The following is a 23,076-nucleotide window of genomic DNA, read 5'->3' as shown; positions in this document are numbered from 1 at the left end:
CCAAAACTTCTGTGCTATTAAGATCTCACTTGGGTTGAGAAGGCATTCCTCTATTGCCACTACGCTTATTGGCAAAAATCATTTTTCACCCATGGTCTGGCTGCTGAGTTTCCCATTAGGGCTTATTTCTTTAGACTAAAACGTTATGCAGTACGTTAAAATAAGTGAATAATCTGAAAACATGTAACACTTAGATTATCAGTCATGTACACCGTAATGAAAATGACTTTCCAGATCTTTTCCGTTGGGCAAGTTTCCACGGGGAGAAATGGAGGGAAAGTGCAGAAGGTGGTTGAGTTCCTGGGTAAGGTGGGAAGAGGAGCTAAGAGGGGTCTGGAGGACCGAGGGAAGCCGTGGGGTAGAGATTCTGTTCTTGGAAGTTGGCAACTTTGAACAATGTCAACTCTTCTTTCTTCCCCCTTCATAAATGCTATTTATTTATTCTTTGGTAATTATCCAATACAGTGAGTAAATTTCTGGTTAAAATGTTTACTGCGGTTTCCTTTAGGCTGTAATTATTTGAGAACTTTTGATTAAAAATAGTAATGTGAAATACAAACATTTAACCCTGGCTATATAACCAATTGTCCAAATAGACTTAACATTTTTCCACATCTATTTTCTACTCAAATATGGCAGAGCATTTTAAAGGAACACTGTGCCTGAAGGCATCATTTGGCTTAATGGGAGACGCTACTTTGAAAAGCACATTAGCTAAATTCGACAGCAGCATGATTCAAGATGATTGACACTTGAGAGTCAGCATCCAAGTTTCTTTCATGAAGAGTAGGGGGAATTCGGCTTCAACCGAACATTTACTTATCAGTGTTTGTGCTACTGGTTTCCAGGCAGTGTATAAATTACTGCTTGCTTGCATGTGGTACAGAGAATCAAGGCAAATCCATCTTTTAGGAGGCAGCCGGGCTCTACCTGATTTATTAGTTATGGTACCATTAGGCCGACTAATGGCAGGACTCAAATGGAGACATGACAAAATGGCAGCTTTGTGCTAAGTCAGGAAGTCTCTGGAATTCCGCTGTACCGTGGGCTTATTGCTTGGCTGGAAGGAAATATGCTGAAGCGGTTAGAGCGACCCGGTCTTTCTGTTCGAAACTTGTATCTCCAGTGGCGCTGAGGTAGTTTCTCGAGTTTTCTATTTCGGGTTGGGCAGCATCATCCCAGGTGTTGAGCCAGAGGTAACTGCTTTGTGGAGTTTCCTTCAAAGCCTGTTCGAGGACTTTGAACAGTAAAAAGTGTCTGATGTTTGGGGATCGCTTGCATTGTTATGGATACAAAGTGATTCATCCCTCTCCCCACCACAACAGCCACTTCTGAACAGACAGAGGTAAAATGGGTCACTATGTCACAGATAGCCTAGGAACAGAGAAAAACTCAGGGCAGAACTAGCCAGATGGAGGGCAGCTGCAACACAATGGTGGTCAGAAACTCACTTGAGCTCCACTTGGTGGGTGCACAGGGCATCTAACGGAAAGTGGGTAAGAGTCATGGGCACATGCAGGACGACCAGTGGAAACATGCAACACGGATGCTTCTTTCTTAAATGGGAAATGGTAGCTACAAGGGAAGAGCGTGTCCTTCCTTTCTGCGGGAAGCTGACCAGTTGTCATATGTCTCGTGGAATGCAGAAGGGCAGCACCTAGCTCGTGTGGTGCAGGGTGAGGTAGAGGAGGAATTGAGAGTAATTTCATGAGATAGTTATTTGGAAAGAAAGGTCACTTGGTTTATTTGATCAGATTGTAATGATGCCATTTCGAAATCATCTTGCTGTTTCCCCCGCTTATCAGCCTCCTTTTTCTCAACCCAAACCATATGATTCAACCAGAAATTCTACTCCACAAGCATTTGAAGAGGCCAGAGGTGAATGGCAGGGGAATGGTCTGAGGGCCCTCAGCGCCACCACTGCCCCTCTCCCTCTGCACTTAACAAAGCACAAAGTCCTCGGAGGGAAATCAGACTCCCATAAATCACCAACAACTTTTCTGAATTTGTTATACATACTGCTGTTTTCCAAGTACATCGGGTGTTTGCGGTGAGGGGAAGTAGTCCAGCACTGGCGGGGGCGAGTGGGGTGGGGAGGGCAGCCCACTGGGCTGCACAGGGTACAGTCACAGGAAGTAAGACAACTTCCGGCCCCATTTGCTCTCTAAGTACCACGCTATGTTATGCCTGGGTAGCACGATTTCCCTCATGACTCTCAGTATCATGGCTTTCCTGCGTTGACTTACCCCTCTTCCCTGGAAGAAGAAGAAGGAGATAAAATTTGGGGAAGAGGTGGAGGGAGATTCCCAGAAGTTCAGCGAAGCACCTCAGTAAAGAGGAGAGAGGGGGCAAGGTCAACATCAGGAGGGGCTTCCTGACTCCCTTCCCCCATGACCCTTAATGCTCTAGCTCAGTGTGCTCCAGCCTCCAAAGCTCCTTCTTCCTTCCTCTCTCACTTCCCCCTAGAGATCTCCTGTTGGCAGGAGCCAACTGTTAGATTTTACCCCGTTCTCATAATTTAAGGAGCCTGAATTCCTGCTTGGAATGAGACAGCTGAAGTTCAACCTCCCCTTCCTACTGTTAGGGAATTAGAAGTCTAGCCAACAGACAGAGCTGCCTTCAGATCAGTGTGGAAAGAAAGGCAACTGATTTGTCGTTTGAATATGCACAACGGAGCACATGCAGATAAGTAGCTCGCAAGACACCACAGCACATACGATTCGTGCGGCAAGGCAGAAGCAATAGCAATGGAATATCTGTCTCTTCAAGAGGCAAATAGGTGTATCTTGAGGTAGGCTCCCAGCTTAACTCCAGAGGCATGTGGTTACCCTTGAGGGATCACGAGGCCCCTGACCTTGAACATATCTCTGCACTGTAAGACTGGAGACTGGGCTTATCTAGTCCCCCAAGAGACCCGTTTGCCTTCCAGAAGGTTAGAGCAAGGGTTCAGGCCCATTCCCTTTTCAAGGAGACCCTTACTACTCCTAGTAACAGCACAAGGGCACTGACCCGCGGAGTAAACCTCTAATATGGCGCCTCTCATAATTAAAGATCATCCTCTTCTTTCCATACCTCCATCCCCGAGGCTGCATGCTGCCATTCATTGCTTTTCTCCTTCCACATCACCCTTTATCTGAGTGCTTTATGTGGGGAGTCGGGCCACAGGGTAGTTTTGTCAAGGGACACCACCCTTGGGCAGAAGCAGTTCCCGTAGACATGAAGATGCCCGTTCTCTGGGGGCCAGGGGCAGGAAAGCCATCAGATTAAAGGACCCCATACTACACTGACTGACTTTAATCTGCTCACTAGAGCTTCCAACACGAAGAGGTAGGCAAAGATTCCCTTTTGTCCCTTAAACCAAATGTAAATCAGCTCCACAAACTTGGAGATCGAGCGCAAGAAGCAGGCGAGGCCTCTATCACTGCCAGCTTAAATTTAACTCCTAACACCTACCAGTGCATCTCAAACTTGAGTTGATGCTTGCAATGCCTATTTAAAGTGCACACTTCTGACCCATTTGTCTAATTCAGCTTTGGGGTGGATCCAAGGAAGCTACATTTTTATAAAGCACTCTGGATGATTCTGATGCCAATGGTACCCAGGAACACCGACTTCCATTGTGCTGGTAAAAGAAATACGCATAGAACTAACTATCTGCCCAGCCAGGGGCTCCTAGAAGGTAGGGTAACACATGCCAACAGTGACTTAGGCTCTCAAAAATTGCACACTTTGGAAATATTTACCGAGGTAATGGCTCTGGGAACCTTGTCTAATACTAGTAAGTATTAGAGGATATAACATGTCCCAGGTTAAACAGGTATTTTTACTGCAGGAATTCTTAAATCCTCTAATGTGTCAATATACTCTGACTCTCAAGGAGGAGCATAGAACATACAGAATGTTCCAAATTTATGACTATAGAATCCTCTGCTGAATTGGAACTCATATTAGGAAAATATGATCTAGGAGTCTTTCGAGGTGCATCAGAGCAGTTTCCTTCGGTGTATGAATGGCTACTAAAGTGCTTGATTTGGCTGTCAAACAGTAATGCTAGATATGCCAGTGTACGTGGGCTGTACCGTGTAGACATCAAATAAATCATACACTGAGTGATACACAGTCCTGGGTCCCTTAGTAACATACACTGTATGGTAGAGTCATATGTACTATTTCATTTAATCTCCATAATAATCCGGTGAGGTGGGTATTATTATTGATTCCTACTTGACGATGAAGAAACTGGGGTCAGGAGAACTTAAGGAACTTGTCCAAGATGCCATCTAATGATAGCATCGCTGAGATTCAAATGCAGGATTCACACCCCAATGAATCTGACTCCAAACCCACGTTCTTTTCCTTATACCCTCTGCACATTCTAGCAACATAATAATTTCAGTGGAATCTCATCTTCTGTGGGATTAGGTTCTAAAGCCGAGAGCAATTGGAGGTAAATTAGACAAGTATTTAAACCTCCCATAAAGTACAGTTATACAAAGTTCTGGGCATATAACCCTGTCCAGTATCGTGTTGGTATAAATATATAATGCATATGTGTAGGCAAAATATAATTTTACAGCATTTTTAAGTATGCAAGAGAAAACTTATATAATTGAATTAATGTAAACGCCTATGTGATAGGTCTCTGCATACACACACATCAAAATGTGTGCCAAACCAACAATGGAGACATCTTATAGAATCATACAACTTAAGAACCAGAAAGGAATTCTATGATCAACTCATTTGTTTTAGAATTGACAGAACTGAGGCCCCAGGAGGCTGTCCTTTCCCAGCCTCACCATCTACCTTGGCTTCCCACATGCTTAGTGACCCTGAGTGTCTGCCCCCTGAGCGTCAGCTAAGAGGAAAGTAGCAGGGACACGCCTTTCTTACGGGTGCCCGTTGTGGCCCTGCTGACTTGATGAACGGAATGCAGGGAGCTGCCAGGTGGTTTGAGGTGGCTGAGCCCTGGCCTTCCCATCTGACGGGGAGGCAGCTCCTTTCACAGGGCAAATGGCCGCAGCTTTGGCTCCGCCTTGGAATCATCTCCCCATAAGAGACAGGTTCCTGGCCTCTGCCTCTTGTCTGTGCAGTTCCTAGGATGGTCCAAACTGGTGGACCCATGAAAGGGCCTAGGGGGCGTATAAAGGGAAGAAGTCTGTAATACACCTCCCACATGCATGTATACACACACACACACACACACACACACACACACACACACCATACACTTGCCTCACTTCTTTGAAAAAGGAAGAAGCCAGAATATGTGATGTGGTCAACTGTTTGGACTCTTAATTAGAGTATTGAATCTAAGGAATGGGGCAATCTGGAGAGAGGGAGCTCATGGTTTTTGGTGGGGAGGATAGGAATAGTTCCACCTGTAAACATATGGATGAAGGGAGTGAACAAAACTGGCCTTTGTCATGGGAGAGCACACATACCCCCTTGAGGTGGCCTGTCTGGTCTCATTCACCTTCTCCCATCCCATTGTCCATCTGATCCTTCCTTACCTGCCTTCATTCTCTCAGCTAACTGCCAGGGTATGTAAGCAATCCCTACCAAGATGGCATATGACAAAGGGAGTAAGGCGTTCCTTCTCAGTCACTTTCATGTGGGTGATCTTACAGTTCCCAATGCTTCCAGAAGCAAAGGGAAACCATATATGAATAACGTGTCAGGCAGGTTGGAGAGAAATTTCTGGGCCACATGCCTTCATGATATTTTTTCATATCACAGCCCAGGTCAAGCCTGTTACTTCTGTAAGCAGGAGGGAGGCTGGGTGGGAAATTAAAGGAAGCACTTCCCCCTCTACCCTGAAAACCCCCCATTTCTGAACTTGGATGTAGAAGCCACACTCTGAGGCATAAATCCTTATAGGCCCTCATTTTCCAGATACTTGTTTTTATACCTGAAAAACTTTAGTTTTGCAGTACCATTGGGAAACCATTCATTCGCCACAGCCCCCCCCCCTCCAAAATGTAGCCCAGACCACTCATACTTCCATATTCTTTTCCTGTGATTTTTCTTCAAAGCAACTGATGGCATCACAGGTTGTTGCCCTACCCCCACTCCCTCTAAGAACACTCACCTGCACTGGTTGTGAGCAAAGCATTTCAGTTCTGTTTCAAAAATAAAATGTCCTAGAAAGATACGGTGTTTAGCCAAGACACCAGAGCTGTTGGCTCTCGTTTGACAGGGAAACTTTCAGTGTCCACTTTGCATGTTCTGTTTAACTGGGAAGACGACCTACATCGTGTGGCATGTAAGGCCCGAAGTGATGTTTCATGAAGAATAGTGTTAAGAGCTACTTACATCAAAACAGCCTGGGGAAATTGCTAGCATGCCAATTCCTGGGCTGCGAGTTTGATTTTAAGGGCACTCGTGCTTCAGAACTTTTGGACTAAAGGTTGCTGTCTCTCTTGAGAGCAACACCTCCAATGACAGTCTATCCTATCTGTCATTTCCTGGAGAGTTCTGTATAAATACCCTGCATAGCCGGAAGGTTCACCACGTTCAGGGCATTGAGGGAACAGAGCAGGTCTGTGTTCATCAAGTCCGTGTTCATCAAGAGGGCCCGTTGCCCTGTGCTGCCTGGGGACTTCCACCCAGACCTGCTACTCAGCCAGGGACACTTTAACCGCATCCTACCCTGAGGGTGGGCCTTGGGACAGCCTGCCCTAGATGGATGGAGCCAGTGTCTCTAAGAATTCAAGTGTCCACCATTTCCTGTTCACCCAACGGCCACATTAGGCTGACCAAGAGACTCCTGAGAACACAGCCTCAAAAGACATCCTCACTCCCCAAGACTTAAGTCGCCATCATCATCATCATCATGGTCAGGACTGAACAAAATCATACCAGGAGGGGGCAGGGCCTGTGTTCAAATTCCAAACGTGACACAAATAGCTGTATGTGGTAAGAGCAGATTGATCTACCCCTCTGTGCTTCCGTTTCCCCATCCACAAAACAAAGATACTAAAAGAATCTGCCTCTTAGGATTGTTGTAAAAATGAATTGTGACGATATGCACCAGAGTCTTAACACAGAGTTTGCCATATAGCCAGGGCTCAGCGAACAGACCACAGCTAGCTTATAGGAGGTCTTTGTGTTTAAAAAAAAAAAAAAAAAAAAAAAAAGGTGTCTTCCTTTGGGTAGACACATTGAGAACATATGCCTCTTCCTCTGGCCTGGCTCAGGCTGGTGCCTGGGTTCTTATCTTGGGGAGCAGAGTGTCTCCCTCAGCTGGCCACCACGCTTTGGCAGGTCACAGCCCATAAAACTGGGGAAGCTGTCACCAGATGTCAGCTCTAGTGATCACACGGAAAGGGGGGGCGGGGGGGGGATGATGTTGGCGGTGGGAGCTAGGCTGAACCAGGGTTCTCCCTCCCTGCAGGCCCTGCAGACATTTGACTGCGGGGACCCAGGAACAGGGGGCGGCTGCATCTGGCTTCTCAGAATCGCCAGTGCTACGCTCAGCAGAGGCGCATCTTGATAAATTTCAGCGAGAACAAAGGCATGAAGTCGCGCTGAATTTTCCTTTTCTGAGCTTGGTTCCAGCTGATCATGCTTCCTGTCTCTCTAAGAGCCTCCCTGACACAGGCGACTTGCTTCTTTCACATTTGGTCATCGCCCTCTTGCTTTCCTTTGTGAGTCAGCGTGGCTGCCCTTGTGCAGGAGTCAGTGCTCCCGGCCCCAGTGCCTGACCTCCCCAGGTGATCCCCGCCCCCCTCCCAGGGTGAGCGTCCCCGCCCACTCCGTGCCGCTTCGGAGACGTGCGCTGGGGACGTGAGTCACAGCCCCATCCTCCCCAGCTGAAACTATTCGGGGAATGCCTCTGCACGCAGTGCACGCTCGCTTCCTGGAGCTCACCGTCCTGTGCTCAGCGATCAGCCACTCATACTCCTCTGCCAGAGGTTCCACTTGGGTGATCACAAGGTGGTTGCGTCAAGTCAGGAAGCTTCCAAGAAAGGTCTGTTTAGGTCAGGCATCACGCATCCTAGGCTGAGCATCAACCGCGTACACCTTGGCGGGGGGTGGGGGGGGTGGTTCAACCTGGAAGGAAGGAGGCAAAAGACTAAAAGAAGAGCCAGGGAGATGTACAGTTCCTGTGTCACTGTGACAGATGAGGACAGCGAGAGGGAGGAAGGTGAAGTCCTGAGCTCATGGTCTGTAGCCAGAAGACAGTGAAGTACATACCCAAGCCGGCTGCCTCGTTAGCATTAAGTACTGTGACTGAGAGTCGATTAGATTTTTTATTTTTCAGGAGGATATTAGAAGGAAAGGGAGATGAACTTAGTTCATTGATCCTTCTGTGACGTCCTGATGTAGATCTCGCTTCGTATATGCTAGATCTTGACTTACGCCCATCTGGCAGGGATCTCAGGAAAGTTCTGGTGCTGGATGCAGGTTGGATAAGCTTGCAGACAAAGCATGGGTCTTGAGTTCCGGAGTTCTAATTCCATGTTGGTGTGGCACTGGCTGAGTTCCAGAGAGAGGGAGAGAGAGCAGTTGACTTCCTGATGTTCCTTATTTGACAAAAACATGAGACCTTGAGCATGACAAAATAAAAAACCTTTTGCTAGAGAATTTTCACATTCTGAGAAACAGAAACAGAAAGGAAAAAAGCAGCTCCAGGGACAACATGGCAGAGGATCCTGGAAGAGGTTTTGGGTGGGTTGTGTCAGAGATGCCTTGGCAGCAGGCGTACAAAACGAGAACAAGAGAGAGATGAGAAATCCTGCCTCAAGTTGCAAACACACATAGCATCCCAAGATGCCTGGCAGATCCCTGTCACTTCCTTCCCCTGATGACAAGGGGTGGGAAGGGGGCCTGTGACTCCCTTTACGTGGCAAGATTGGGCTGGTACAGGATGCTTCCATAAATAATGGCCAATTAATCTTATTCTGTTTCTAGATGCCAATCTTTTTTTTTTTATTAATGTTTATCTATTTATGTTGAGAGAAAAAGCACCCAAGTAGGGAAAGGGCAGAGAGACAGAGACAGAGAATCCCAAGCAGGCTCCACACTGTCAGTGCAGAGCCTGATGCAGGGCTCGAACCCATGAACCATGAGATCATGACCTGAGCTGAAACCAAGAGTCCAAAGCTTAACCAACTGAGGCAGCCAGGGGCCCCTCTTGGGGCAAATCTTATCCCGAGTCTCTGACCTTCCCCATGAACGGAGACCTTATCAAAGTGAAAAGCCTGCTTTTCGTGTGCTGCTTTAATGCAGCTATTTGAATTAACATGGAGGAGGAGGCTTACGTTTTCCCCTCACACTTTGGGCCATTATGGAGCTTGGGATTGGCAGAGAAGTGGAACATCTTTTTATTCCTTGATCTGAAAGGGAAAGCTTATCCTTTTCCAGTGAGGTCAAACCGAGGGAAACTGGAAGATACCCTGAAGGGTAGGTAACCATAAACTGGGTGACTGAATGCTGTCCCTGCCTCCTCTCAGAGTTGTCCAAGGAAGCACATCTCAGCATCTTCACGTACCCTCAACCTTAGTCCAGCAAGATCTTGGTCCAAAGAATGAAAGATGCCTGTCTGAATTTAGAACAGTCACATCAGATAGTTTTTGAGCACCTAATGAGGGCTTTCCTGGAATCTTTTCATTATAGTTCTCTCAGCCTCCTTTGAGAGAGCTCTTGTTACTATCCCCATTTTTTTTAGATGAGGAAACTGAAGCATAGAGAAGCCTTTGAAATCCATTCGATTTAAAAGCTATTTTAACAGGCTTCTAATGAATATACATCTTAAGAGATTACATGAAATAATTTTAACAAAAATGAGGCAATTCAGTTAATGACAATATCCAAACAACCAGCTCTAGTGGGGTGAAGACTAAAAGGAAAGGGAAGTTTCCCAGTAGGAGTGTGTGTGTGTGTGTGTGTGTGTGTGTGTGTGTGTGTGTGTTGAGGAAAGGCAAGAACCAAAGAGAAATACTGAACTGAGCGGGGGGGGAAAGACATTTAAAACCAGCAGCAACACTAAAAGAACTCAAAATTATCACACTTTGGGGCGCCTGGGTGTCTCAGTCGGTTAAGCGGCCGACTTTGGCTCAGGTCATGATCTCACGGTCTGTGAGTTCGAGCCCCACATCGGGCTCTGTGCTGACAGCTCAGAGCCCGGAGCCCGTTTCAGATTCTGTGTCTCCCTCTCTCTCTGACCCTCCCCTGTTCATGCTCTGTCTCTCTCTGTCTCAAAAATAAATAAACGTTAAAAAAAAAAATTAAAAAAAATTATCACAGGTTTTTGCCAAGGTAATATCACCAGATAACTGTGCTAAAAAAATGACCATTTGGTCAAAGGTAGGGACACCCTGAAACAGAATCTCCTGTTTGCACATCTTTTCATTCTGCTCTTCAGGTTATCTGTCTCCAAGTCACGGAAGAAGTTTTGCTCACATATGCTGGGGTATTTCAAACTTTCGATGTGACCACCCTGAAATATTCCCTCACCAATCCCTCCAAAATAGAGAACCGGAAACTGCTTCGGCCATATCAGTATGAAGTTTAGTTCACATCAGGTCAGAGGCCTTCAGAGAATGAAATGCTGTCATTTGGGCATAAAAACCATTGTAAAAAAAAATGATTTAGAAAACTAAAAAAAAAAAAGATCTGCAATTTTTCAATACAAAGTGGACTGATAAACATTTCAGCTCATCTTGTTTAAATAATGTGAGAAGCCCTTTGTTTAGTATTTTTCATAAAAAAATTCTAGCATTCCTGAGGTTTTTTCTTTTTTTCTTTTGTTTTGTTTTTCTAAGACCTCTTTTATACTCTGAATATTTGTAGACCTTTTCAGGGCCTCAATAAAAAAGCACCATGAAAAAAAAAAATCCTTGACATGAACCCCAAATAAAACTGGGCAGCAATATTTTTAACTGAATTTTGAAACAAATCACAATAGGTCTCTCCCCATAAAACTACCAGTACATTGTGCACAGTCAGAGCTGAAACTATATTTTTTCCCTACATTGTTGAATTTGTTGAATTAGAATAAATGAGAACATCAATATATTTCCTAAATTCATATTCTTGTTACTTCCAGTTTGTAAGTTTTTCTCCATTTCACATTAAACATGAAAAGTTTTCATTAGTTGGTAGCAAGAGTTTTAACATTTATACATCTGCTAAAGGACACAAGGCAAGGAAGATGATGAAATTGTACAGAGATGTCCCACCCAGTGTCCTACCCCATGAATGCTGTAGCTTATCATTTCAGACAAAAGAAAGGTGACCCGTGTGTTGGATTCTGCCCACACACTTTTGGTCAGCTACATGTGAGAAAAGGAAAGATAGTTTTTGTGATTATGGGCTTCTACAAATCCTAGAAGCAGAAGCAGCATTTGAGCACAGCCGGGCAAGGGTCGAATTGTTTTGAGAAGAGTTTTAACCCTGAGCTGACCTCTTTTTCCCCTTCCTTCAACTTTCACCCAACTTTCAATCCAGGAACAGGTGAGCAGAGAAGGTAAAACAGGTGATCTTTCTTTCAGAAAGATCATCCATATTTTAAACAGTGCTGTGGATGGAAGTTTAAGAATCAGAAGCCTTGGAAGTCTTCACTCACCATTCATTCATTCATTCATTCATTCATTTTAGAGGGAGAGTGTACAAGTTGGGCAGAAGGAGAGAGAAAGAGAGAATCTTAAGCAGTCTCCATGCTTAGTGCAGAGTCCTACGTGGAGCTCAGTCCCATGACCTTGGGAACATGACCTGAGCTGAAATCAAGAGTCAGACAGATACTCAACCAAATGAACCACGCAGGTGCCCCTTCATTCACCCTTTAAATTGCCTTGACAGTTTGGGCAACTCAATTGTCTCACTAAGTCAGTATTCACGTCTGTAACGTGGGAATTGACATGTAGCCTATCCATACAGAGCTCTACAAGGAACAAAAGGAGAGACGGCACAGTGAGAGATTGTGATTATCTGGACATAGCAGTCACCCCTCCAAATCTGGCACCACCTACTTCAGGGCACAGGAGACCATGTTAAATTGTATTTCCTATTTCCTAAATTAATCTCTCATTCAGTTATGTAAAATAAATTAGTCTTGCTCCTCCCTTCATTATTGTTGTTAAGCCTTTAAACTCCAAACAAACTGTAATGCATCTATTTAGGAGTTAGATTTGGCTGTGCCATGGTATGAATATTAATAGAAAGTCCATATGTTTCATGTCTCTCTGTAAAATATAAGAAAAGTCCTCTTAGCATTCTGTGTAAAGCTGTATTGTTAAATATATGTGTGCTAGCATTTAAAAAATGGGTGCAGAGATGAAAGAGAGGGCATTTAAAGCAAGCACCACCCCCACTCCCAGTGGGACAGGGCTGACTCAAGAGAGAAAGGAGAAAGACAAGTTGGGGTGGGGGAGGGGAGAACGGCTGTAGTTTAAGCAGTCAGTTATATTTGGAAAGGTGAGCAGAGACATTTTCAGGATTTCAGAGGGCAGGATGGAGAAATGGGTAAACCACCAGAGTCAGACCTTTTGTTGTGTGCGTCTCCATGATTCAGGACATGCACATTCCAACTCAAGAAATGATATTCTAGAGGCGCCTGGGTGGCTCCTTCTGTTAAGTGTCGGACACTTGGTTTCGGCTCAGGTCATGATCTCACAGTTTGTGGGTTTCAGCCCTGTGTCAGGCTCTACGCTGTCAGCGTGGAGCCTGGTTGGGATATTCTCTCTCTCTCAATCTCTGTGCCCCTCCCCTGCTCTTTCTGTCCCTCTCTCTCTGTCTCTCTCTCTGTGTCTCTTTCTCTCAAAATAAATAAACTTAAAAAAAAGAAAAGCATGATATTCTAAGGTGAAAAAATTTAGATCTGGGGGTTTTTCCATTCTTCTGGATTTTTCAGGTCTCTGCTGGTCTCTGTCATCCCTGATAATGAGGAGGTCATGGGATCAGAGGAGGTCAGAGCAGTAAGGAGACCCTCTAGCCCAGCCTTTTCATTTCACTTATGAAGGGCTGAGGCCCAGAGACTTGGGAAAAGGGCCCGGATTAGGGAACGTAGACTTTGGAAAATCTAAAAGGAATGTCTTCCCTGTAAATGACTGATAGGCCGGCTTGAAACCTGCTTGTCACTATCTTTTCCCCACCCCCACCCCCCTCAAGTCTCAGTAAGGGTAACTATTCTGTACCTTAGGGCAGAACCCCTAGAAACTACTGCCCCAGAGCAGATATCCCCCACTTCCCTGCCTGCAGACTGGAAGGGAGCCTGGAGGTGAACTGTCAGCACCTTTGGAGGGAGCTGTGCTGTTGCTTCCTAGCCATAGTGAGTCCAGAGTTTGCTCGTATAAAAAGGACTAGAGATTGATGGGCCGTGTAGCTCTAGTTTTTGCATTTGGGGAAGAAAAATGTCTCGGTGAAAACAATAAGAACAGGAGCTTGAAATGAAAGGAACAAAAGGCCTCTAGTCAGTGGCGAGGTTCCCTTCCAGCCCCCAAGCCACACACACAACCCTGCACACATTTCTTGCTTCTCAGCACTTGCCTGACACACTGCCTCCAGCGCTTATTTCGAAATAGGGACTAAGAAAAGTTCCATAGGACTCTGTCAAGTAGGCAAGCACTCCCTTCTGAAGCTCGAGGGGAGCCAGAAAGAAACCATGTTAAATTAGACAAGAGGAGAGAGGAAGAGGCCCCCCTAGGCCTTCACTCAGGCCCCTGAGGTATGCATCATGTCTGGCAGCCAGAAGCACAGGAATTGCCCCAAGGGAGGCCCTGGGCGGCCCACAGGCTTTCTGGGGTTCTCCTGCCCCATTAACAGTTTCTCCTTGCTCCTGCTGAAGCTGTCACAGGCTTCTGCAGCCTAGACATCTGGGTTGTGCACAATGTAGCTTCATGTTGGATTAAAAAGGAAGCTGGCCTCCTTCTCTCCTTCTTTTCTTCTGAGGCCTGTTTGGAGATAATCCTGGCACAGAAATGCACTACAGATCACAAGGGATGATTAAAAATCCTTTGACCCTTGCTCATTGCCTTAAGACCCACCGTCTTCTGTTTCTACACCCCCACATACTTTTTTTTTTGGTAAAGATTAGAAGGAAATTAATTTGTACTTATAACTAAGAGGATAGAGTACTTATAAGTGTGCTGTCCAATCTCTTTTTGTTTCTTCTTTACCTTCTATTTGATACCTTTGAGGATGATCTGAGTTTTGTTTTTGTATTATAGAAAGCACATATTTATGTGTCTCAGAATTTCTTGATAAGTAATTGTGAAGCAAAGTGTACATTTCCACTTGGATAGGTAAATGTAAGGGGCCAGCATTTAGTATAACAAACATTTATTAAGCACCTATTTGCTGGCATCTGTGCTCGAACTCTGAGGACACAGAGATGAAAAGGCATGCATAAGCTTAGATTATTCTTTCTTCCACTCTGTGAGAGAACACAAAGAATTGTCATCAGTGTTTAATTCCCAAACGACTTTTTAAAAAATAATGCTTACTATTTATTTTTGGAGAGACAGAGTGTGAGCAGGGGAGGGGCAGAGGGAGAGGGAGACACAGAATCAGAAACAGACTCTAGGCTCTGAGCTGTCAGCACAGAGCCCGATGTGGGGCTGGAACTCATGAACCGTTGAGATCATGACCTGAATTTAAGTCAGATGCTTAACCAACTGAGCCACCGAGGTGCCCCCCCAAATGACTTTTTTTTATATTTTTATTAAAAAAAATTTTTTTTTAATGTTTATTTATTTTTGAGAGAGAGACAGAGTGTGAGTGGGGAAGGGGCAGAGAGAGGGAAACACAGAATCTGAAGCAGGCTCCAGGCTGTCAGCACAGAGCCTGATGCGGGGCTCGAACTCATGAACCGTGAGATCATGACCTGAGCCAAAGTCGGACGCTTAACCGACTGAGCCACCCAGGTGCCCCTGACTTTTTTTTTTTTAAAGATGGATGAGAGTACCTGAGATCTACTTAAAAACAGAAGAAGAAGAAGAAAAACAACAACAAACCTACTTTACCCCACTATAAATCTTAAGCTTTGGCAATGCTCAGCTTTGGTACATACTGTATATATAATTTATATATTTATTTCTTAGAATACCTACTGTGAAATGTGGAACACAGTCAAGCTGTATTAGATATCTGATACATCTCAGCAAATAAAGAGGATAAAAGAAGAAGCCAGATCTTGAAGTCATCTCGCAGGTACGTAGAAGAGGCTTGGATAGGGAATTAATGAGGAAACTCAAGAAAGCCATGATGAGACTAAAATGAAAGAATGATCTTCAGAGTGAAGCATAAAAACATAGTGTAAGATCTCTGTTCATATTTTTGTTTATTAAAACAAAAAAGAAGACATTAAACTTAGCTCATATTTAACAAATAGATTGGAATGGAACATGCGTGTACTATATTTGCATATATATGTACATATATCTGAATTACTTGCTCAAGCATTTATTATTCATAGGCTACATAAGCAAAAAGAGGCCACTGATGGATGAGAAGAAACAGGATGAAAGTTAAGGCTCAGAACAGCATCTGTGTTCTGTGAGGTAAGGATAGCATCTAAGAGAGTAAGAATCGAAGTTAGTAGTTAGGAGAATAGAATCAAGTCAGTGTGCAAAGATGGCCACCAATCAATTCCTTCCCTCTCTGTGCACACTTCCTGTTCTCCCCTTCAAGAGGTACAGCCCATGTTTCCTCCTCTCCAATGCAACTTTCTCTGACCCGTAAAATATGGCAGAAGTGACATTCTGGGATTTGTTCCCTGGCAGGTTCTGCTTTCTCCCTCTGGGAAACCAGCCACAATGTGTGAGGTCCAACTACCTGAGACGGAACTGTGGGGAAGTCTAGGTTAGCGCATGGACAGAGAGATGCCATATGGAGAGGCACCAAAATACCAGACGTAAGTGAAGTCCTTTGGAAGTCTGCCAGCCACTTATTGAATGTAGCTGAGTGACTCCACTGACACCACGGAGAGCAGAAGATCCCAGCCCTTCCCTGAATTCCATGCCCACACAACTGAAAAAAAGGTAACGATTGTTGAAGTCACTAAGTTTTAGCGTGCAGCTTGTTCCACAGCAATAGATAATAAAAGTCAGGAATTAGTCCTGGAAATAAACATATTTACCAAGATTCCTCTTTTGACAGTTACCACCTTAGACAGGAAAAACAAAATTCTGATGGCCAAGAGTATGTAGTCAGTGAAATCCTAGGGGAAGGACAATCCAGAAGACAATGGGACAGCCACAGCAAATGAACAAAATATTGTTTTAAAAGAAAAAGTTGGGGGTGCCTGGGTGGCTCATTTGGTTAAGCATCTGACTGTTGATTTCGAATCAGGTCATGATGTCACGTTCATGAGATCAAGCCCCTCACTGGGGTCAGCACAGAGTGTAGAGCCTGCTTGGGATTCTCTCTCTCTCTTCCTCTTTGCCCCTCCCCACTGCCTGAGGGCTTGCTTGCTCTCTCTCAAAATAAATAAATAAATAATAAAAACTTAAAAAAATTTTTTTTTCACGTTGCAGCTGGGTATAAATACTTAAGGATTTGGGTATCTTACAATAATAAAATCATGATTTTTCCTTTTCCGTTGGCAAAAGCTTTCTGCTTTCAATTCTTTTGAGTTCTGTTTCTTTAACTGTATCTGCTGTGCACTTCCTTCTTATTGTTAGGGCTGGAACCCTGGGAACTACATTTCCCAGTATCCCTTATGGGTAGTTTTCAAGCCCTATGCTGATGACCAGAAATATTGGCAGGAGATTTTGAAGGGAGAAGAGAGGTAGAAGCCACGTTATTGCTCTTCGGTCAGGAGCGGGCAGGTGTGTGGGTGTCAGGAGATATCAGAGTTTGTATAGAATCCCATTCTGCTGTGAATCATCTTCCTCAGAGCTGGAAGCAGATGACATCACCAGCAGCAGTTTCCTTTAGTCCCTGAAACTTCCTGTCTCTTGAAGCTAGCCACATATTTGAAAGCTTGTGGCTTTCCCCACCCTTGCCTCTTCCAGCCCTCCCAGGAATTTTGTACGCATCCAATTCCTTGTATTAAAATTTCCTCCCACTTGAAATACGTAGAACAGCTTCTATTTTTCTTTACTAAATCCTATTATGTAAATCAAAACCTCATTTTATAATGAAAGTTGAAATAAAGTAGAATTTCTCTTTACATAATTTTTTTTTTCAATTTTTCCCCCCAATAGCTACAGACTTCTTTCATAAAATTTTGAACCCAAACCCACTTACATAACACAGCGTGGAGGGAGATGCCTATGGAAGATTGCAAAATGGCAAGAATACAAGGTGTAGTTGGGATTCTAGGGCTGGAGGAACTAAGCCATTCTTTCCCCAATCAATGAAAGGAAGTTTTATAGGTAGGGTCACGGTCACCAGATTTAGCAAACAACAGGACACCTAGTTAAATTAGAATTTCAGATCAACGATGTGGAAGGCGGAGCAATGCCTGCCCCCCAGAAAGGTACATCTCCTAATCCTTGGAACCTGTGAGTGTATTACATGGCAGAAAGACTCTCAGCTGTGATTAAGCTTATGCGCCTGGAAAGAGGAGTCTTCTCCATCATGCAGCTGGGCCCAATTATTCAGAGTCTTTAAAAGTGGAGAGTCTGCCAGCTGTAATCAGAGCGAGCTATGACTAAGGGAGGCCGGGGTTGCAACGTTGCTGCCTTTCAAGATGGAGGAAGAAGGCGGCTTGCCAAGGAATGTGGGTGGGCCTCAGTTGCTGGAAAAGGTAAGAAAATGGATTGTTCCCTAGAGCCTGCGGCAGGAATGTAGCTTTGCTGATAGAGATTTTAGCCCGGTAAGAACCATGTCAGACTGCTGACCTTTGTAACTGTAAGATAATAAATTTGTGTTGTTCTAATCCACTCACTGTGGTGATTTGCTAGAGCAGCAGTGGAAGATTGATGCCAACAATAGGTAGGTTTTTAGTGTAAGTATGGCCTTGCAATATTTAAGACATGCTTATATTTAAAAGTGGGGTTTTTTTTTTTTTGAAATTAAAATTTAACTGTGAGTCTTGTATCTTACCTGGCAAAACTGTTGATAAGAAAGCGGGGTTCCAGATCTCTTCTGTAATACCAATGTTTGGCACTTCCAATGTGCCAGACGGTTAAAATAAGCGAGTTACCTACTCTCTTTCATTTGATTGTTGCAACTCTTTGGTGTAGGTGTAATTGTGATATCTATTTATATGTTTATTTATTTTTTTAATGTTTATTAGAGAGAGAGAGAGAGAGATTGAGACCGTGCAAATGGGGGAGGGACAGAGAGAGGGCGACACAGAATCCGAAGCAGGCTCCAGGCTCTGAGCCGTCAGCACAGAGCCCGGACACGGGGCTTGAACCCATGAACTGTGAGATCATGACCTGAGCCAAAGTTGGACGCTTGACCGACTGAGCCACTCAGGCGCTCCTATGTGTTTGTGTATTTTTGAGAGAGAGAGAGAGTGGGAGCAGCAGACAGAGGATCTGAAGCAGGCTCTGCGCGGACAGCACAGAGACCAAAGCAGGGCTTGAATCCACGAACCTCGAGGTGGCGACCTGAGCTGAAGTCCGCCGCTCATCAGACTGAGCCACCCAGGTGCCCCTTGTGGCTATTTTTAAATGAGGTAACTGAGTCTACACAGAAGTAAACAATCTGCTTAATGCAGGTTTTAGGCAGTGGAGGAGCCGGGGTAGGGGTCGCCAGGTCTGTGTCACCCCAGAGTCCATTATGCAAAGTTACCTCCATCTGCTTTGTTAGGCTGTAACTCCATTTTTGGGCTTGCTGTCATTGCTAGAGCCCCCAAAGCCAGCCTCTACTGCCGCTTGCACATCCTCTCACCCACTCCTTCCTGTAGCCCAGGAATCTGCTGCTTCCACCTCTTCTATACCATTGAAACTGCCTTCTCAAAGGTCACTGATAGATAACCTTTAACTAGCCATCATTTCTTAGTCTTCCTTCTCTTTGCCATCTGTGCACCACGTGATGATGATGTGTTCTCCACCTTCCAAGCACGCTTTGCTTCCTCTACCCTCACGCTACCCCACCACCATGCTTTTATGTTATAATCCAGAAGCTCCTTCTACCACTCTGACTTTACCTTCTAGTGATGGCTAATTTTGTGTCAACTTGACTAAGAGATGCCTAGATACCCGGTAAACCATTATTTCGAGGTGTGCCTGGGAGGATATTTCTGGAAGAGGGGAGCGTTTGAATCCGAAAACTGAGTAAAGAAGGTAGCCCTCACTGAGGCAGGTGGGCATCACCCAATCTGTTGGGGGGCCTGAGTGGAACAAAAACGAGAGAGGAGGGGTGAATTTGCTCTCTGCTTGGGCCAGGATCTCCATCATCTTCTGCTCTTGGACATGGGCTCCTCTGGTGCTCGGGCCTTTGGGTTTGGACTGGAGGCATACCACCAGCTTTCTGGGGCCTCCAGCTTGCAGACAGCCGGTCAGGGGACTTCTCAGCCTCCATAACTGTGTAAGCCAGTGCTTTGTAATAAATATTTCTGTGTGTGTATATATCCTATTAGTTCTACTGATCTAGAGAACCTAATGAATACACTTCTGTCTCCTCACTTCTGTCTCCTCACTCTTCTGTCTTCCCACTCTTCTGTCTTCCCACTCTTGATGATTGTATGGGAGAAGCATGGCTCTGTTCTTCCTCACTCCCATTTTTTTCCTTCTATTCAAAACTCCCTTGGAAATGTCGCTGTTGAACCTTCAACTTCCACCTCTGCTGATCATTCCCAAATCCTGTCTCCAGCCCTCCTTTCTCCTCAGTTCTCACTGCACATTTGTATGAGTACCTGAGCACAAGCCCACCCCGGTCACAGCCTGCCTGCCCTTCTTCCCCAGCCTCGGAAAGGCCTGGGTGCTCTGTGTACATAGGTTCTAAAGCTGATCCGTTTTTGACTCTTGCCTCTTTCCCTCCGTGTGGTAGCTGCATAGCCTATTAGATCCCAACTGTTTTGTTCTTCACGATATCTTGAGCATTTCTTTCTTCCTCGCTCCAGCATGGTTCCTGCTCCAGGTCTTGGATACTGCCTCCTATTGCCTCAGAGGCTCTCAACTTAGCAGCCCACCAGGGAGATGCTAGCAATGCCTGGACCACCCTCAGGTTCAGTGGCTCTGGAAAAAGGCCCAGATATCAAACTTGCATAAATTTTCCCCAGGTATATTCGTTTTCTATGACTGCTGTAACAAGCTTACCGCCAACTTAGTGGCTTAAAAGAACACAAGTTTATTTTCCTATAGTTCTGGATGCCAGAAGTCTAAAATGAGTCTCACTGGGCCAAACTTAAAACTGTCTCTCCCTCTGGAAGCACTAGGGGATAATTTGTTTCCTTGGCTTTTCCATCTTCTAGAAGCTGTTCGGTTGCTTCATAAGTGGTCCCATCATGTGGCCTTTTCTCCCCCTGCTTCAGACGTCACATCGCCTGCTTCTTGTTCTAAGTTGCATCTCACGTTTCTCCCGCAGGGATACTGGTGATCACATTTAGCCCCCGACACTACCCCCCAGACAAGTTGGGATAATCTCCCCAGGTCAAGATCCTCAAGTAAGTCAGCAAAGTTTTTTGTGCCACACGAGGTACATGACAAGTTCCCAGAGTGATGCATGGGTATCCAGGGGTGGGTCCATCAGTCAGGCAATTGCACCAGGTGATTCTAATTTGCAGTCAAGCTTAGGAACCACTCTTAGACCTGAGCAACCCTCTTCTAGGCTTCTTTTTCTAATCCTTCTTGCTCTCCGACCTGCTAACACACCATGGCTATTAGGACATGACCCCCGATGAAATGCCACCAAACGTCTCCTCTGCCTTTAGAATACATTCCAAATTCCTTAGCCTGGAACACAGACCTGAAGACTCCTTAACCTGACCAGCTGTGTTCTGCCACTCTCCTACATGAACATTTTGCTTTAGGTAAATTGCTTGTCTCAGACTATGCCTAGCATTCTGATTGGCTTACTTTGTTTTTGCTGTTTCACTCACATGTAAGGCTTTCCTCATCCTCCTGTGCTTACTCAGAACTGACCCGTGTGTCAAGTGGTATTCTTTTCACTTGAAAAGACTTCCATAAGAGAGTTCTACAGCCCGGGTGTAGAACGGTCTTCCATAAGAGAGTTCCACAGCCCGGGTGGCTTAAAAAGCAATCTAGCAACATATTCACTCACATCTCTGGAGGCTAGAAGTCCAAAATCGAGGTGGGAGCAGTGTTGCTTCCTTCTGAAGGCTGTGAGGACATGTCTGTTTGAGGGCACTCTCTGTGGCTCGCAGATGGGCATCTTGTGTCTCTTCATATTGTCTTTTCTCTCTGAGCTTCTGTCTACAAATTTCCCTTTCTTTTAAGAATACAAATCCTACTGATATATTCAGGCCCATACTCATGACCTCATCTTAACTTAATTACCTCTTTAAAGACCTCGTCTCCAAATAAGGGCACATTCTGAGGGCCTCAGGTTAGGATTTCAACACAGGAATTTTGGGAGGGGGACACAATTTAACCTACGCCATATGCTATCAGAGTCCTATTTGGTTGCTGAAGTCTTTAGCCTTCTTTGCAACTTAGGCTGAAGGTCCCTCCTTCATCTAAATAATACAACAGTTTTTGTCCATGCTTTTGGAAAAATAACAAATGAAACCTTGATGGTGTCTTCTCAATTGTTGTCTTTGAACAGTTACTTTGTGAGTGTGTGTGCGCGTGTGTGTGTCCTCCCCAGATAGAACATGAGCTCCTCGAAGATAGCCATTGTATCTTCCTGATCTCATGATTACACTCAGAATACCGAGGAGAGGTACTCAATAAATATTTGCTGATTTCATTTCAGAAAATTTGAGAGTGTGCCGTTTGAGGTGGAGAGTGAGCAGATATTATTTCAGTAGGAAATGATCTAATACTCAAGGATCTTGTCAGTCTGTGGGTTGGAGAGAATCTAAGAGCATGCTTTCAGGTGGTGTGGTGCTTAAAAGCTACAAAAGCTGACCAAAGGGAAAGAGGGGGAGAGAGACAAGAAAAGCAAGTCTCTTGATATTCAAACTGATGAATCTAAAAACTGGGTGAGTCAAGGTTACCAGCATTTTGCATCATCAGCATCGTCCCTACGTCTCTCCCCACCCTGCAGTTCTCACTCTGCAATGATAGTATGGTGCTTTGGAGGACTTATCAAGCTGACACAGGCGTCCTGAGTCGGGCACTTTGCCACTGCTTTGCTGGGTGCCCTTGCACTTCCGTCTGCTTGTTCTAGTTACTATTCTGCCTACCAGGCAGAGAGACGCTGGTCACTTTCACAGAAGCGACGTACAAATTAATGGGAGACCGTCAGGTTGAGAAATGGAAAGGGCCGTCTCTGTAGGAGGTATTTACCTTCTTAGCCTGAGTGTCTAGAAAACTACAAGAGGGGAAGTCTCCATATTCAAAGGAGGCCCTGGAGCACAGAAGTGTGTCTTCCCTTCAGAGAGGACTATGTCTGAGCTCTATTAAGAAAGTGATGAAGCAGGGTCTTGAACCAACTGTTAAAAATAAACTCCTTTACCTTGAAATAGCGTGGAACTTAAAAACCTGCCTCTTGGGGCACCTGGGCGGCTCAGTCAGTTGGTTAAGCATCTGACTCTTGGTTTCTGCTCAGGTCATGATCTCTCAGTTTGTAGGATCAAGCCCTGCGTTGGGCTCTGTGGTGACGGTGCACAGCCTGCTTGGGATTCTCTCTCTCCTTCTGTCTCATTCTCTCTCTCTCTCCTCCCCACTCCTTCCATCCCTCCCCCTGCCCCACTCATGATCTCTCTCAAAATAAATAAGTAAACTTAAAAACAACAGCATCTTTCCTGGCTTATCTGGGCAATTCCCTCGTCTCTCCTGCCCCCGCCCCATTCTTAAAGAGGGACCCCATGCCTTTCACATCTATTGGACATTGCTGGGCTCCAGTTCCTGCATCTTTTGTTCTGGCTTGTTTCCTTGTTATCATGTCCAGGTCACAGCAGCTGTCCCTTCCTGGGGTTGACGCTGGGGCAGACAGGAGCCTGTTCAGTTTCACTCTGACTTCCCCACAGGTGGGGGCTTTCTGTGGACTTTTTTTTTTTTTTTTTTTTAGCAGCTCTCTGTCCCTGACTTTGCATTCCCTCTCGAGTGG

The 23,076-nt window shown here is 45.1% G+C and overlaps 1 long non-coding RNA gene across 1 annotated transcript in view; it reads left to right on the top strand.

Annotated features, from left to right (window-relative positions):
* The window catches only part of LOC125935699 (uncharacterized), a 51,047-nt gene extending 35,898 nt beyond the window's left edge, over positions 1–15,149 (top strand). Inside the window, exon 4 of the long non-coding RNA XR_007461765.1 lies at positions 15,045–15,149. This is a non-coding gene — a long non-coding RNA (uncharacterized LOC125935699). The remainder of the gene's footprint in view (positions 1–15,044) is intronic.
* Positions 15,150–23,076: the final 7,927 nt, after the last annotated feature.

This window comes from Panthera uncia (assembly GCF_023721935.1).
Source record: "Panthera uncia isolate 11264 chromosome A1 unlocalized genomic scaffold, Puncia_PCG_1.0 HiC_scaffold_17, whole genome shotgun sequence".
Classification (NCBI taxonomy): domain Eukaryota; kingdom Metazoa; phylum Chordata; class Mammalia; order Carnivora; family Felidae; genus Panthera; species Panthera uncia.
The sequence above is the reverse complement of the archived record's forward strand: the minus strand, read 5'-3'. Positions and strand labels throughout refer to the sequence as shown.